The following is a 12,130-nucleotide window of genomic DNA, read 5'->3' as shown; positions in this document are numbered from 1 at the left end:
GGTGGTATTCATGGGCAAAAAGTGCAGAGTTGGGAGTTCAGCCAGAGTTCAGGCAGTAAGTTCATAGAAAATGGGGAGGGATTCTTGGTGGATGTTCATTGGTCAGGAGATAAGTTTCGGGAAATCAGTCTTTCCGTTCTTAAGTTTTATTTTCCTGAGGGTACATGCCTGAGAGTCTCCATTTCACATCCTCCCGTTCCACTTTAGGCTGAAATCTTTTCTCAAGAGATACGTACTGAAATATTTACAGGTAAAATTTTTAAATGGCTGGGATTTTCTTTTAAATATACATTAGCAGCGCTCTTTTTCTTGATATGTGTTTTTGTTACTTGCTTATGTTAACTTTATGGAAATTCGTTGTCCTTCACACTTAAGATTTGTACATTTCTTTATACGTAAGTTCTTTTTAAAAAACTTTAGGGACTTCCCTGGCAGTCCAGAGGTTAGGACTCCCCGCTTCCACTGCAGGGGGCAAGGGTTCAGTCCCTGGTTGGGGAACTAAAGCTCCCACATGCCATGTGGCATGGCCAAAAATAAATAAATTAAAATAAAAATTTTACAAAGCATTGAATTTATTAGATTTTTGATTTACAGAAAATACATATAGATGGTTTAAAAAATCGGTTTATAAGGAAAGGGTATACAATAAAAATTATGTCTTCCTCCCCCTGACCCATTTCTTCTCTCAGAGGCAATAGCTATTACCAGCATTCATCTGGAGGTATTTTTATATGTGTACAAGTATGTGTGTACAAGCATGTCTTGGAGATAATTCTATGTCAGTATATATAGATTTTCTAACTTTTAATAGTTACATGTATTTCACTGTATGCATTACACTTGTAACCTAGTGCTGGGCATTTAGGTGGCTTACAGTTTTGGTGACCCTACATAGTGCTTGTGTGACTGTCCTTGCCTATAGGTTTTAGTACTCATGGGTTTTGAAATGTTAATAGATGTTGCCAAGTTGTCCTCCAAGATGTTTGTATTAATTTATTTCTGTTTCCACCCACCGGTATGTATCAGAGGGCTGCAGTTTAAAAGTATATTGGTGCATAAATAGTAATGCCCTCAAGAGGGAGATATTTTCAAAATAAATGGACCATTTCCTAACAGTTCTTATTCAAGTACCTTAAACAAGGAGGACATGGCTTGTTTGTTTATAAAATTAGTACTGAGAAATGTCAACTGAAGTACTTCCAGAGTGAAAGATTTTCTCTTCTAAATGGTGTGATAAATAAATATAAATTTTGGAAAAATAAAATAAAATCAGTAAGGAAACTTTGAATTATCCTTATTTAACAAGAAGACTAATGAGATAAACACAAAATTTTGAAGGAATGGACTTTGATGCCTTTTCTCTCTGACCTTACCCTTGCTATTGGGTAGATCTTGCTGTTGTCTGGTTCAAAACAAATGCACATAAACCTTATGTGGCAGGCCTAGTTATAGGATTGCATCTTGTGTTAGGTCATGCAGGGAGGGTTTAAAATAAGCAACTGGCTCAAGTTTGGGTGCTATCAGAAGTAGGAATAATTCTGTGATTGGGTTTCTTTCTGAATCTTACCTAGGAGGTAGGAAGAATTAATTGGGGCTAAAACTGTAATAATAAAGTAACAACAGTTCCTTATATTAGCCAGAAAATGGGAATATTTGATCCTTTTTGAGGTTTGGAAAGTGTTGTTGTTTTTGCCTTTGCTCAGACATGATTACTAAATTGCCTTATTTTTGTCTTGCTCTCTCATGGTCACAGCGTGACTTTGTCTGATGCTAATATTTTATGAATTTTTTTATGTTTTACAGAATACCTTTGTCGGCCTGTGAGTGCCAGGCCAGCTCCTGACTGTTTTTCTCTTTTTCAAGAGGTAAGACTCATGAAGTTGCAAAGGACATAAAACCCCAACCAAATTGACTTAAGCAAAAAGGTAAGTCCAGGGCTATACTGTTTATATTACATATATATTATATTTTTATAGATGAAGTAATTGAGGCTCAGAGTGATTAAGTAGCTGAGCTTGAGTCTGAACAGTCTGATTCCACGAACTTTTTTTGTTCCATTACTGCCAGGCGCTAAAGTATGAATGAGCAGAAGGAAATGGAGCTACCGACATGGCGTGAATGGATGGAAATGGGAAGCAGGATGGGAAAAGTTTGGATAGTTAGGTTGGGGTGAGAGTAAGGAACAAAATGAAATGGAGATGTGTGTTTTAAGGCCGAGCAATGAAATGATGAAGGCCATGTTTTAGGAAATTTAGTCTGAAAATAACATGCAGAATGTGTTATTAGTTGGGAGAGAATGAAGGCTGGGAAAATAGCCCCCCTCAAAAAAAATTAGCTAAGAGACACTAGTAGTTACCTGGGCAGGAGGCATTGAGTGTTTGGTTTGAGAGGAAGGAATAGGTGGATCCCAGAGATCCCAATTTCATTTATTTAGTCCAAATCTAAGGGAAAGAGCAGATTTTGCAAAAACTATGACTAAGTACGTTTGGGTCCTATCTGGTTTCAATAAACAAAGCGGCACAGAAAAGCATGTGTGTGTGTGTGTGTGTCTGTGGCCTACACATACTTTATAGTTTTACTGACGCTCATGGAAATATTCCTAGCTCCATGAAGGGGTGTAATTGGATGTTTTTTTCCATTAGATGGAGCTATATCTTTGTTACAGGAGAATTTATGAATTTTTATAAAAGGAATGCTTGATAGGTAATGAACTTCAGTGTGGAACAGGGAAGAACTACATATTAAAATGGGTTTTAGAGTAACCATTTTATTTATAATTTTTGAACTATCTTGAGTTGTTAACATGGGTGCCTTTGCATGGGTCTTATATTTTACGTACTCTGTTCATATAAAGCATGTTTAATAAAACTTTGTTTCTTGTGACTCCCTTCAAAAGGGCCCAAACCAAACCCTACCCCTGGAGCAGTAGTACCTATAATAGTACTTCAGTTAGGATATTTCTCGATACAAGTCCACAATCACTTGTTTGCAATTCTGAAATTCAAAAAGCCAGAGTTTGCAAATAAAAAACCAGGAAACTCAGTTGAATTTGAATTCTAGATAAATACCGAATAACTTCTCTAGCACAAGTGTGTTCCATGCAATATTTGGGACATATGCTAAAAAATTATTTGTTGTTTATCTGAAATTCAAATTCATCTGGACATTCTGTATCTTATCTTGTAACCCATTCTGAAAACCAAAGGTTTTTGTAACTTACTTGGTTGGAAAATGTAACCTAGATTGATGCGAGGCTATTCATACTCTTTACCTCACTCAGTGCAAATATTTGTATGAATAACTGCAGAAATATTAATATGTTTGATTATGGATACTGCCTCAGCTTCACTGGGAGTGCTACATAATATATGATATTTGTACCATATTATTGTTTCAAAATCAGAAAAGTACTGAATTTTAAAATACAGTTGTCTCCAAGGCTTTTAGAAAAGAGATCATGAAACTGTGATAAGTTTTACTTTATTTTAGTAAGCAAGAAAAATAAGTATGCAAAAAATTATTTCTGCGGGCTTCCCTGGTGGCACAGTGGTTAAGAATCCGCCTGCCAATGCAGGGGACATGGGTTCGAGCCCTGGTCCAGGAGGATCCCACATGCCGCGGAGCAACTAAGCTCGCGCACCGCAACTACTGAGCCTGCGCTCTACAGCCCGTGAGCCACAACTACTGAGCCTGCATGCCACAACTACTGAAGCCCGTGGGCCTAGAGCCCGTGCTCCGCAACAAGAGAAGCCACCGCAATGAGAAGCCTGTGCACCGCAACAAAGAGTAGCCCCCACTTGCCGCAACTAGAGAAAGCCTGCGCTCAGCAACAAAGACCCAACACAACCAAAAATAAATAAATAAATAAATTTTTAAAAATTATTTCTGAAGGTACTGTAAGAAAATTTTTTTTAATCCAAAATTAGTTCATCATAAGTAATATGACTGAGAATAAACCTAATTGCTTTTGAAAAGAGTGTCTTGGTTTTCTCTGCTTCAAAAAAGTCAGAAAAGTAATGTAGAGAGCAGGGCATCTCCAGTTCAAACTGAAAAAACAACTGAGAAATCATTTAGTCATCCCCAGCCCAAACAAAATTACCTCAGATTCTGAAAGAGAGGTGGCCATCTTCCCGTTCCTTCAAACAAAAGAAACCTTATGGAGGGACACTGCCGAATTTCCTTGGCATTATATTCCAGAATGTTGTTACTTTGCTACTTAGGAAATGCTTTCTAATTTGTCTTAAATCTGTCTGTTTTCATCAGATATTTGATAGAGTCGATGTTAAGGACCGTTAAAAGAACTGCTCATTAACATTTTCACAAATATACCTTTGCCTCATTGAATATTGATTTCCTTCTCAGCTTCTATTTCCAGCTTAAATAATCTCAATTCCCTTCAAGATTTTTCCATTGTAACCATTTAAGAAACTTTATAATTATTAAAAAACACCTAGCCTCGGGCTTCCCTGGTGGCGCAGTGGTTGAGAGTCCGCCTGCCGATGCAGGGGACACGGGTTCGTGCTCCGGTCCAGGAGGATCCCACATGCCGCAGAGCGGCTGGGCCCGTGAGCCATGGCCGCTGAACCTGCATGTCGGAGCCTGTGCTCCGCAACGGGAGAGGCCACAACAGTGAGAGGCCCGCATATGGCAAACAACAACAACAACAACAACAAAAAAACAACTAGCCTCAATCTTGTATGCATCGGTGTATTAAGGGCATAATATATAGGAGGATTACTTTTCTGTCTCCAATTGTTCAAGTCTCTATTCAAGTCTCTAGACATCTATTAATATATACACACATCCCAGAATTATGCTCCAGAACAGTCTCAGTGTTTATAATGTATCTACTAGGTCTTTTCTGGCTAGGCCTTTTTATACTGAATCAATTTCTTCTGATAACTTTGAAAATCGGTTTTTGCCAAATAAGTTACCTAGTGTTCTCTTTTTTATATATGTGTTTGCCTCTATCTTCCAACTTTCTAAAATCAGCTTAACATCTATTACATACCCTCACATCGTCAGCACGTTGGTGTTGGTCTGTGTCACTAATTAAGAAATAACGCTAGTCCTTCAGTTGTGCATTTATAACATGAATCATATCCAAAGGGAAACAGGTCTTGTTTAGGACCATTGTACGAAGTGGTCTGCTCACAATGAATGTCAAAATATGTACAAAAATATATATGTATAGGTACATTCAACATATTTGTGATCACACTATATGAATAATTTTGTACCCTTATCTTTTAGTTAATGTTACAATGTAATCACTTTCCCACAAAAAATTTTTATTGGGTACCTCATGTAGATTTACCATAATTTTCTTAAATTACTTCTCTATTATTGGACATTTTTGGGTTATTTTAAATTAATTTACTACTATCAACATTATGGCAATGAACATAATGTTTTGTTTTTAAACATTTGGGATTGTTTAGGATAGATTTCCAACAGTTGAATTGCTAGGTAAAAGAATGAGAGGTAATTTAAGGCTCTCGATACATATTGCCACATTTCTTTCCAAAACGATTGTGTCAAGTGATATTTTAACCAGCAGTATATGAAAGTGAATATTAAGAATCTTAAATGCAATTGTCAGGTATCTAAATAGGATGGTCCCTTTCTTATCACTTTTTGATATGACTCTTCACTCAAGATTTTTACCTAAAGATAACTAAAAGCATTACCTAGAAATGAATAAATCCACCCTTAGAAGGAATGATATGCAGTTTACTAAACCCAACGTTGATATATGGGTTTTAGTTAATATAGAGTTAGAAGTACAGAGAGTTGCTGATGCTAATTATAATCCCTCTTCATTAAAGAATGGTGAGGCTAATCCAACATGGCTGATCCAACATGGGGGCACGTGGACAGCCTTTCTCCCCTTCCTTGGAGGCAGAGAAATTGAGGAAGGACAGCCTGCCACCTCTGCCTTATTAAAATAGCATTGAGGTTCCTAGTGGTACTCATCAGGCCTGTTCCCAAAAATTCCACCTTTCTTTCTGGACACATGATGAGATTGCACCTTCCCAACTCCCTTTGAGGTTAACTGTGGCCATATGACTTGGCTGAGCCAATGAAATATGAGAGGAAAGTCACAGATGCCACTTCCGGGTGATTGTGGAAGCACATGTTGAGATGGCATCTCCATCAGCCTTGGTACCCTGATGGCTCAGTGAGCATCCTTGCCAATCTGTGATGGATACGGAAGTGTGAGTGAGAAATAAACACTGTTTTAAGCCACAGAGATTTTTTTTTTTTTTTTTTTTTTTTTTTTTTTTTTTTGTGGTATGTGGGCCTCTCACTGTTGTGGCCTCTCCCGTTGCGGAGCACAGGCTCCGGATGCGCAGGCTCAGCGGCCATGGCTCACGGGCCCAGCCGCTCCGCGGTATGTGGGATCTTCCCGGACCGGGGCACGAACCCGTGTCCCCTGCATCGGCAGGCGGACTCTCAACCACTGCGCCACCAGGGAAGCCCCACAGAGATTTTTGAAGTTTGTTTCTACAGCAAAATCTAGCCCCTTCTGACGGATACACGTCTTTCAACCCAGCTGCATATGGGATGGTGGCTCTTCCCCATCAACGGTGAGTCAGAGCGTGTGGGTAGTCTCACTCCTGTGGATAGCTCCCTGGCAGCTTCCATAGCCAATTCCTGTGCAGCGTCTTTCTTCTCCAAAGTACATAAGCCATCTTTTCCCCTCATCACATCATACCTAGTTTTTGCTTTGTCAACTTTGCTTCCTCTGTTCAAAGGCAAGAAAAAGGAAGCTCTTCTTGGTTATATTCAAGGGTGTAGAGCAAGTTGGGAGTGTGGTGCAGGGGAAGGCATTGAGAGTTTGCATCAGGACTCATTTTTACTAGTAAAACTTCTACTCATTTTACTGGGTCTAATCCTGTCTTTACCCAGGTTCATTCGTCGTTGTCCTTTTATCTCGCATGGTTGCTCGCACCTCAGGCAAGTCACAGTTCCTTTACTCGATAAGGCCTGATAATAAAGGTGCAGATTTTCTTAGTCTCTTTTTCTACAGTTCTCAATTCCAGATTTTAAAGTGTAGAATCTTCACAAACCATATATCTATTTCTATTGCACCACCACGCAATTTATTTACTACTACATGCATCTTTATAAATACTGGAAGTTAAGAATGTTTGGCTTAATGTTACTCTGCATACCAGCTTGGTGCAGCAAAATGATTTCTTTTATTTATGTGACTTTGATAGGTAGGGTGTATAGGCTGTCCAAGCATTGTTTTCTTAAGGGAGACAACCTCAGAGTTGGACTTGACCTTGAGATGTTTTCCTTCATTATTAGAACAAAGAGACAAACAAAAACATAATTCTGTGGTTATTTCTTGTCTTGCATCATAAAATCCATTACTGCATCTGTAGCTGCCTGGATTTTGATGTTTGGTTATTTCACACTGATTTATGTGAGGGTTATAGAGACATCTTTTGATTATACAAGGAAATAGACATTGTATAGTAGTTTAGAATGATGCTCTAGAGAGAGAAAACCTGGGTTTATACCCTGGACTTCCTCAGTGTAAATTAGAGATGCTGAAACCTATCATGAAGGCTTGTTGTGAGTACTTAGTGTGAACGTAACAAGAGAAAATAAAATTGTTGTTCATAAACCCCCTCCACTTTATAAAGAAGGGTCTTAATTTGCTGACAACTGGGTATGTAAGTATGCAGGTTGGAGGTGAGAGATTGGAGGAAGGAAAGGGAGCCAGAGGGGCTGGGGGCTCTTTGAAGGATGAAGGGTAATAAGGAAAACCCCAGCTGGCAGCAAAGCTGGGGAGTGAGGGAGGAGAGACAGCACTGATTTGGATGTTTGCTGCAGTTTTCTGAGAATGTGTAATGTAAGACCTCTTTTCTATTTCCCATTTAAAATCTGTAGTAAAAAAAATCTCAAAGCGCTAGGAATGACTGTCAATTGTGTAAAACGGGGCAGGGGCCTAAGTGCCTACTGCTGTTGGGTGAAAACAGAGTCAGCCTGTGAGGATGAGTGACAGCCTATATCTTCATTGTAAAGAAAACTACTGCACTGCCTGGCAGGTCCAGGAGTCTAAACCCCCTGTGCACTCATTGTCTGAGAGAGAAGAAGGTGTTTTGTACCAGGAACAACAGTGGACATTTATGGCATTTGAACAGAGTCATATCTGCAAAGGTCTGTGATACAGCAATTAGAGACTGAAGTAGCTGGTGACTAGCAATATAATTAAAGAAGACATTGTTTCTTGAAGTCTGAGACTTGAACAATTGGAGACAGAAAGACCAAGAATTCAAGCACAATATAAAGAAACAAAACGTTTGAGTAAGGACTGAGACTAGCATGTGATACAGTCCAGCAAGGGGCACAGAGCTGTAGCCCTCAAATGATATTGAACAAGGCTTTGAGAATCCAAGACTCTAGATGGGACCATGGCTTCCCTAGTAATTTCTCTAATCATTTCTGATTCGTGGTTTCTTCTGTATCCTAGAGAGAACAGTTTGGGGATAATACTGTTTTGTTTGTATACTATTTATATGATATTGGTTTTGTTTTAATATTTATTTGTTTATTTATTTGGTTGCATCGGGTCTTAGTTGCGGCAGGCGGGCTCCTTAGTTGTGGCATGCGAACTCTTAGCTGAGGCATGCATGTGGGATCTAGATCGAACTCAGGCCCCCTGCATTGGGAGCGCAGAGTCTTAACCACTGTGCCACCAGGGAAATCCTTTGTTTTGGGGCTTTGTTTAAAGCTTTTTTGGCCTCTGTTATTAACTTTATCACAAGTCATTTTATTTGGTTCTTTATTTTTATTTATTACTATCTTTTTATTGAAGTATAGTTGACTTACAATGTTGTGTTAATTTCTGCTGTACAGCCAAGTGACTCAGTTGTACACATATACACATTCTTTTTTTTATGTTCTTTTCCATTATGGTTTATCACAGGATATTGAATATAGTTCCCTGTGCTATACAGTAGGGCCTTGTTGTTTATCCATTCTAAATATAATAGTTTGCATCTACCAACCCTAAACTTGCAGTCCACTCCTCTCCCTATTTGTTTCTTCTTAATTGAACTTTTAATAAAATTCTCAGAAAAGACACTCAGGTACCTAACCTAGATGGATACAAGATTACATCTATGGCTATGTTTTTGAATCCCAGAATGTAGAGTAGGTCAGTAGCCATCCTTATGAAACCTTGTCTCAACAAAACTCCTTTCTTCACCATTGTGCCATGACTTGTAAACTGCAGAGTGTGTATTTGGTAACCCAGGATTTTTTTTTTCCCGTATCCTTCCCCCAAATTATGAAAGTGATAACCACTATAAAAACCATACAAAATAGGAAAGCATAAAGAAGAAAATGAAAATCATACTTAATCCCACCACCCAGAAATTAACATTTTGTTTCCTACAATGTTAAATTTGAGTTTTGGAAACTAAGTTGATGAGCTCTATAAAGAACAACCCTGGAAATCAAAGATTTGCTCTTGGTCAATATTGAGGTTTATGTCCTATAAATATCCTTAAAACTTGCAGGAGAAATCTTCAGTTTTTAAAATTATTTCTTTCTTTCTTTCTTTTTTTTTTTTTTTTGTGTCCTCTCCCATTGCGGAGCACAGGCTCCGGATGCGCAGCCTCAGCGGCCATGGCTAACGGGCCCAGCCGCTCCGCGGCATGTGGGATCTTCCTGGACTGGGGCACGAACCCGTGTCCCCTGCATCGGCAGGCAGACTCTCAACCACTGCACCACCAGGGAAGCCCTTAAAATTATTTCTTAAGCACCCTAGGATTTAAGTATTTGGAACTGCAGAAATGAACATTTGATTTATTAAAATAATTAGGTATTTACTTCCTTGCTGAATTTGCTTAACTACCAAACTAGAAATGTATTCATTGCTCTAGGTGCTCGATCACAGCTGATATTTGTGTGTGCAGAAACAGGGAAAAAGTACCCACTTTCTCCCTTATTATCATGAAAAAAGGGGACTTTTCTCTTTTTTTAAAATTATATATCTTTTATTGAGAGTACACTGTTTATTATAGTGTTCCTTAACCTCTTTACCTGTTGTCTTCATTCTTTGTGTTGCTTTTCTGATTTTAGTCTGAGAAATAAGATGGAAATGAATGAATAATGTCATTTTAAATAATTAGGACTTGATATATTGACCCATCTCACCCCGTAGTCACTTAGAAATTATTAAATTCTATGGATAAGGTCACAAAGCACTAAGTCTACTAAGGAATCTGTATACATGTCTGCTTTAGGGTGTTTGATATAGTGCTTTGGTAAAACAGAGGCCTTGCCTAGAAAGATAAAGTCCAGTGAGAGCAATGTTTCTGGTGATGTGTCTAGTGGAGAGGAAGAAATGTAGGGAAATTCCCCAACTATTTTGATTAGCCTAAGAAAGTTTATCTAATTAGATGATTTTCTCCAAGCACATTAAACTTTTAAATTAATTTTCATTTAATTTAACTAGAGAAAGCTGATCACCATTAAAAAAAACCCTCTCACTCCCTACACATGTATAAACTAGATCATCTTTATGAAGATGTTTAGAAATGAACTGAAATGTCATTAGCATATTTCATTTCTTAGTCAAACCAAATAAGGCAGAACACTGATACAGAAAACATGCCACTTCATCTTGAGCTAAACTTTAAAAAAAAAATCTGGCTTCCCTGGTGGCGTAGTGGTTGAGAGTCCGCCTGCTGATGCAGGGGACGCAGGTTTGTGCCCCGGTCCGGAAGGATCCCATGTGCCGCGGAGCGGCTGGGCCCGTGAGCCATGGCCGCTGGGCCTGCGCGTCTGGAGCCTGTGCTGCGCAACGGGAGAGGCCACAATAGTGAGAGGCCCGCACACAGCAAAAAAAAAAAAAAAATCTGTCTTTGACCAGATTTCTTCTCAAATCACTATTTTAGGACCATGTCTTATTTCTAACAAAAATCATCAACCAAAGACGAAAAAACATCAGTGATTTTGAAAACATCCTTGCTACTGCTGTGTTGAAGAAAAAAAAATGTGTCTTATTAAGGCATCTTCGGCTGGCATTTTTCACGAACTGATGGACGTCTATTCAGCCTGGGCACTGTGCAGCTCAAAACACGTTTTTTCTCTCAGCATTCTTAAGGGGCTCTGTGCACTCACTGGATGCCAAAGATAACATCTAGAGCAGCAATTTCTCATAAATCATTGGAACACGGAACATGAAACAAAGAGAAGAAATCAGGAATTCAATAATAAATATGGCAAGGTGCACAAACAAGAGAATTGAAACCAGATGAAAAGGAGCCTTTCAGAACAGAAGGTCAAGAAACGTGTTTCCCCTGCTCCCTCAAAGCCTTAGAGTAATCCCTCTGTGCTTCCCATCCAGCCATCAGCTTACTGCTCTGAGTTGGTTTTGGAATATTTATGTGGTGGATTTAAGGCTTTAACATACAACTGAAAAATTAGTGTCGTTTATTTTAGTTTGCTCAAGGCCCCAGGCTCTTATGCAATGAAGAGGAAAATAGTGTTTATTGTACTTTAAGGAATACTGTGCCCACAAGCCTTGAAATAAATTCTAGATATGTGTATATAAATATAGCTCAATTTATACAATAAATTTTTTAAACTTGAAGTTACATATGTGATAATAAAGTAATGTGACTAGTTCTGTTTTTAAACAAAATGTCAGAACTTCTCAGGAGCCATCTGAGGAAGATATACTTATCTTAACACTGTTGACATTATGAAATATGTTATGGGAATATCTCTTTGAGTCTAGAAACGCTGCAGTTCCTTTTTTAAAATAGCTTCTCTGGTGGCAAGTCATTATCATTTGTTAGTGGGTTTGAACTTCTGGAAACATAGTCATTTGGTGAGAAGTATGGTAAATGGTGTAGGTAAAATGATTTGTTAAAAGCAATGTAGAATAATAAATTCATAATAAAAGTAGTTTTGAAATCATTTCCAAGGAAAAGTGACAAAAAATGAGCAATGTCTCCCCACACAATTATTCAATATGTAAGCTGAATATTAGGATTTTTTTGGACTTTGTCTTAGAGACTCTCATTTTACTCTTTTATTTTGAATATTTTAATTTAATTTTAAGTGCACAATGAGAGCTCACTTGTAAAGGGCATCCTAA

At 38.4% G+C, this 12,130-nt stretch overlaps 1 long non-coding RNA gene across 1 annotated transcript; it reads left to right on the top strand.

Moving 5' to 3' along the window:
• The first annotated feature begins 823 nt into the window (after positions 1-823).
• Positions 824-11,620, top strand: LOC137224904 (uncharacterized). Its single transcript, XR_010943566.1, has 2 exons — positions 824-1,925; positions 10,923-11,620. It is a non-coding gene; the product is annotated as an uncharacterized lncRNA (long non-coding RNA).
• Positions 11,621-12,130: the final 510 nt, after the last annotated feature.

The sequence above is a fragment of the Pseudorca crassidens genome, chromosome 5, assembly GCF_039906515.1.
Source record: "Pseudorca crassidens isolate mPseCra1 chromosome 5, mPseCra1.hap1, whole genome shotgun sequence".
NCBI classification, from domain to species: Eukaryota; Metazoa; Chordata; class Mammalia; order Artiodactyla; family Delphinidae; genus Pseudorca; species Pseudorca crassidens.
This window is presented reverse-complemented; position numbering and strand designations above follow the sequence as displayed.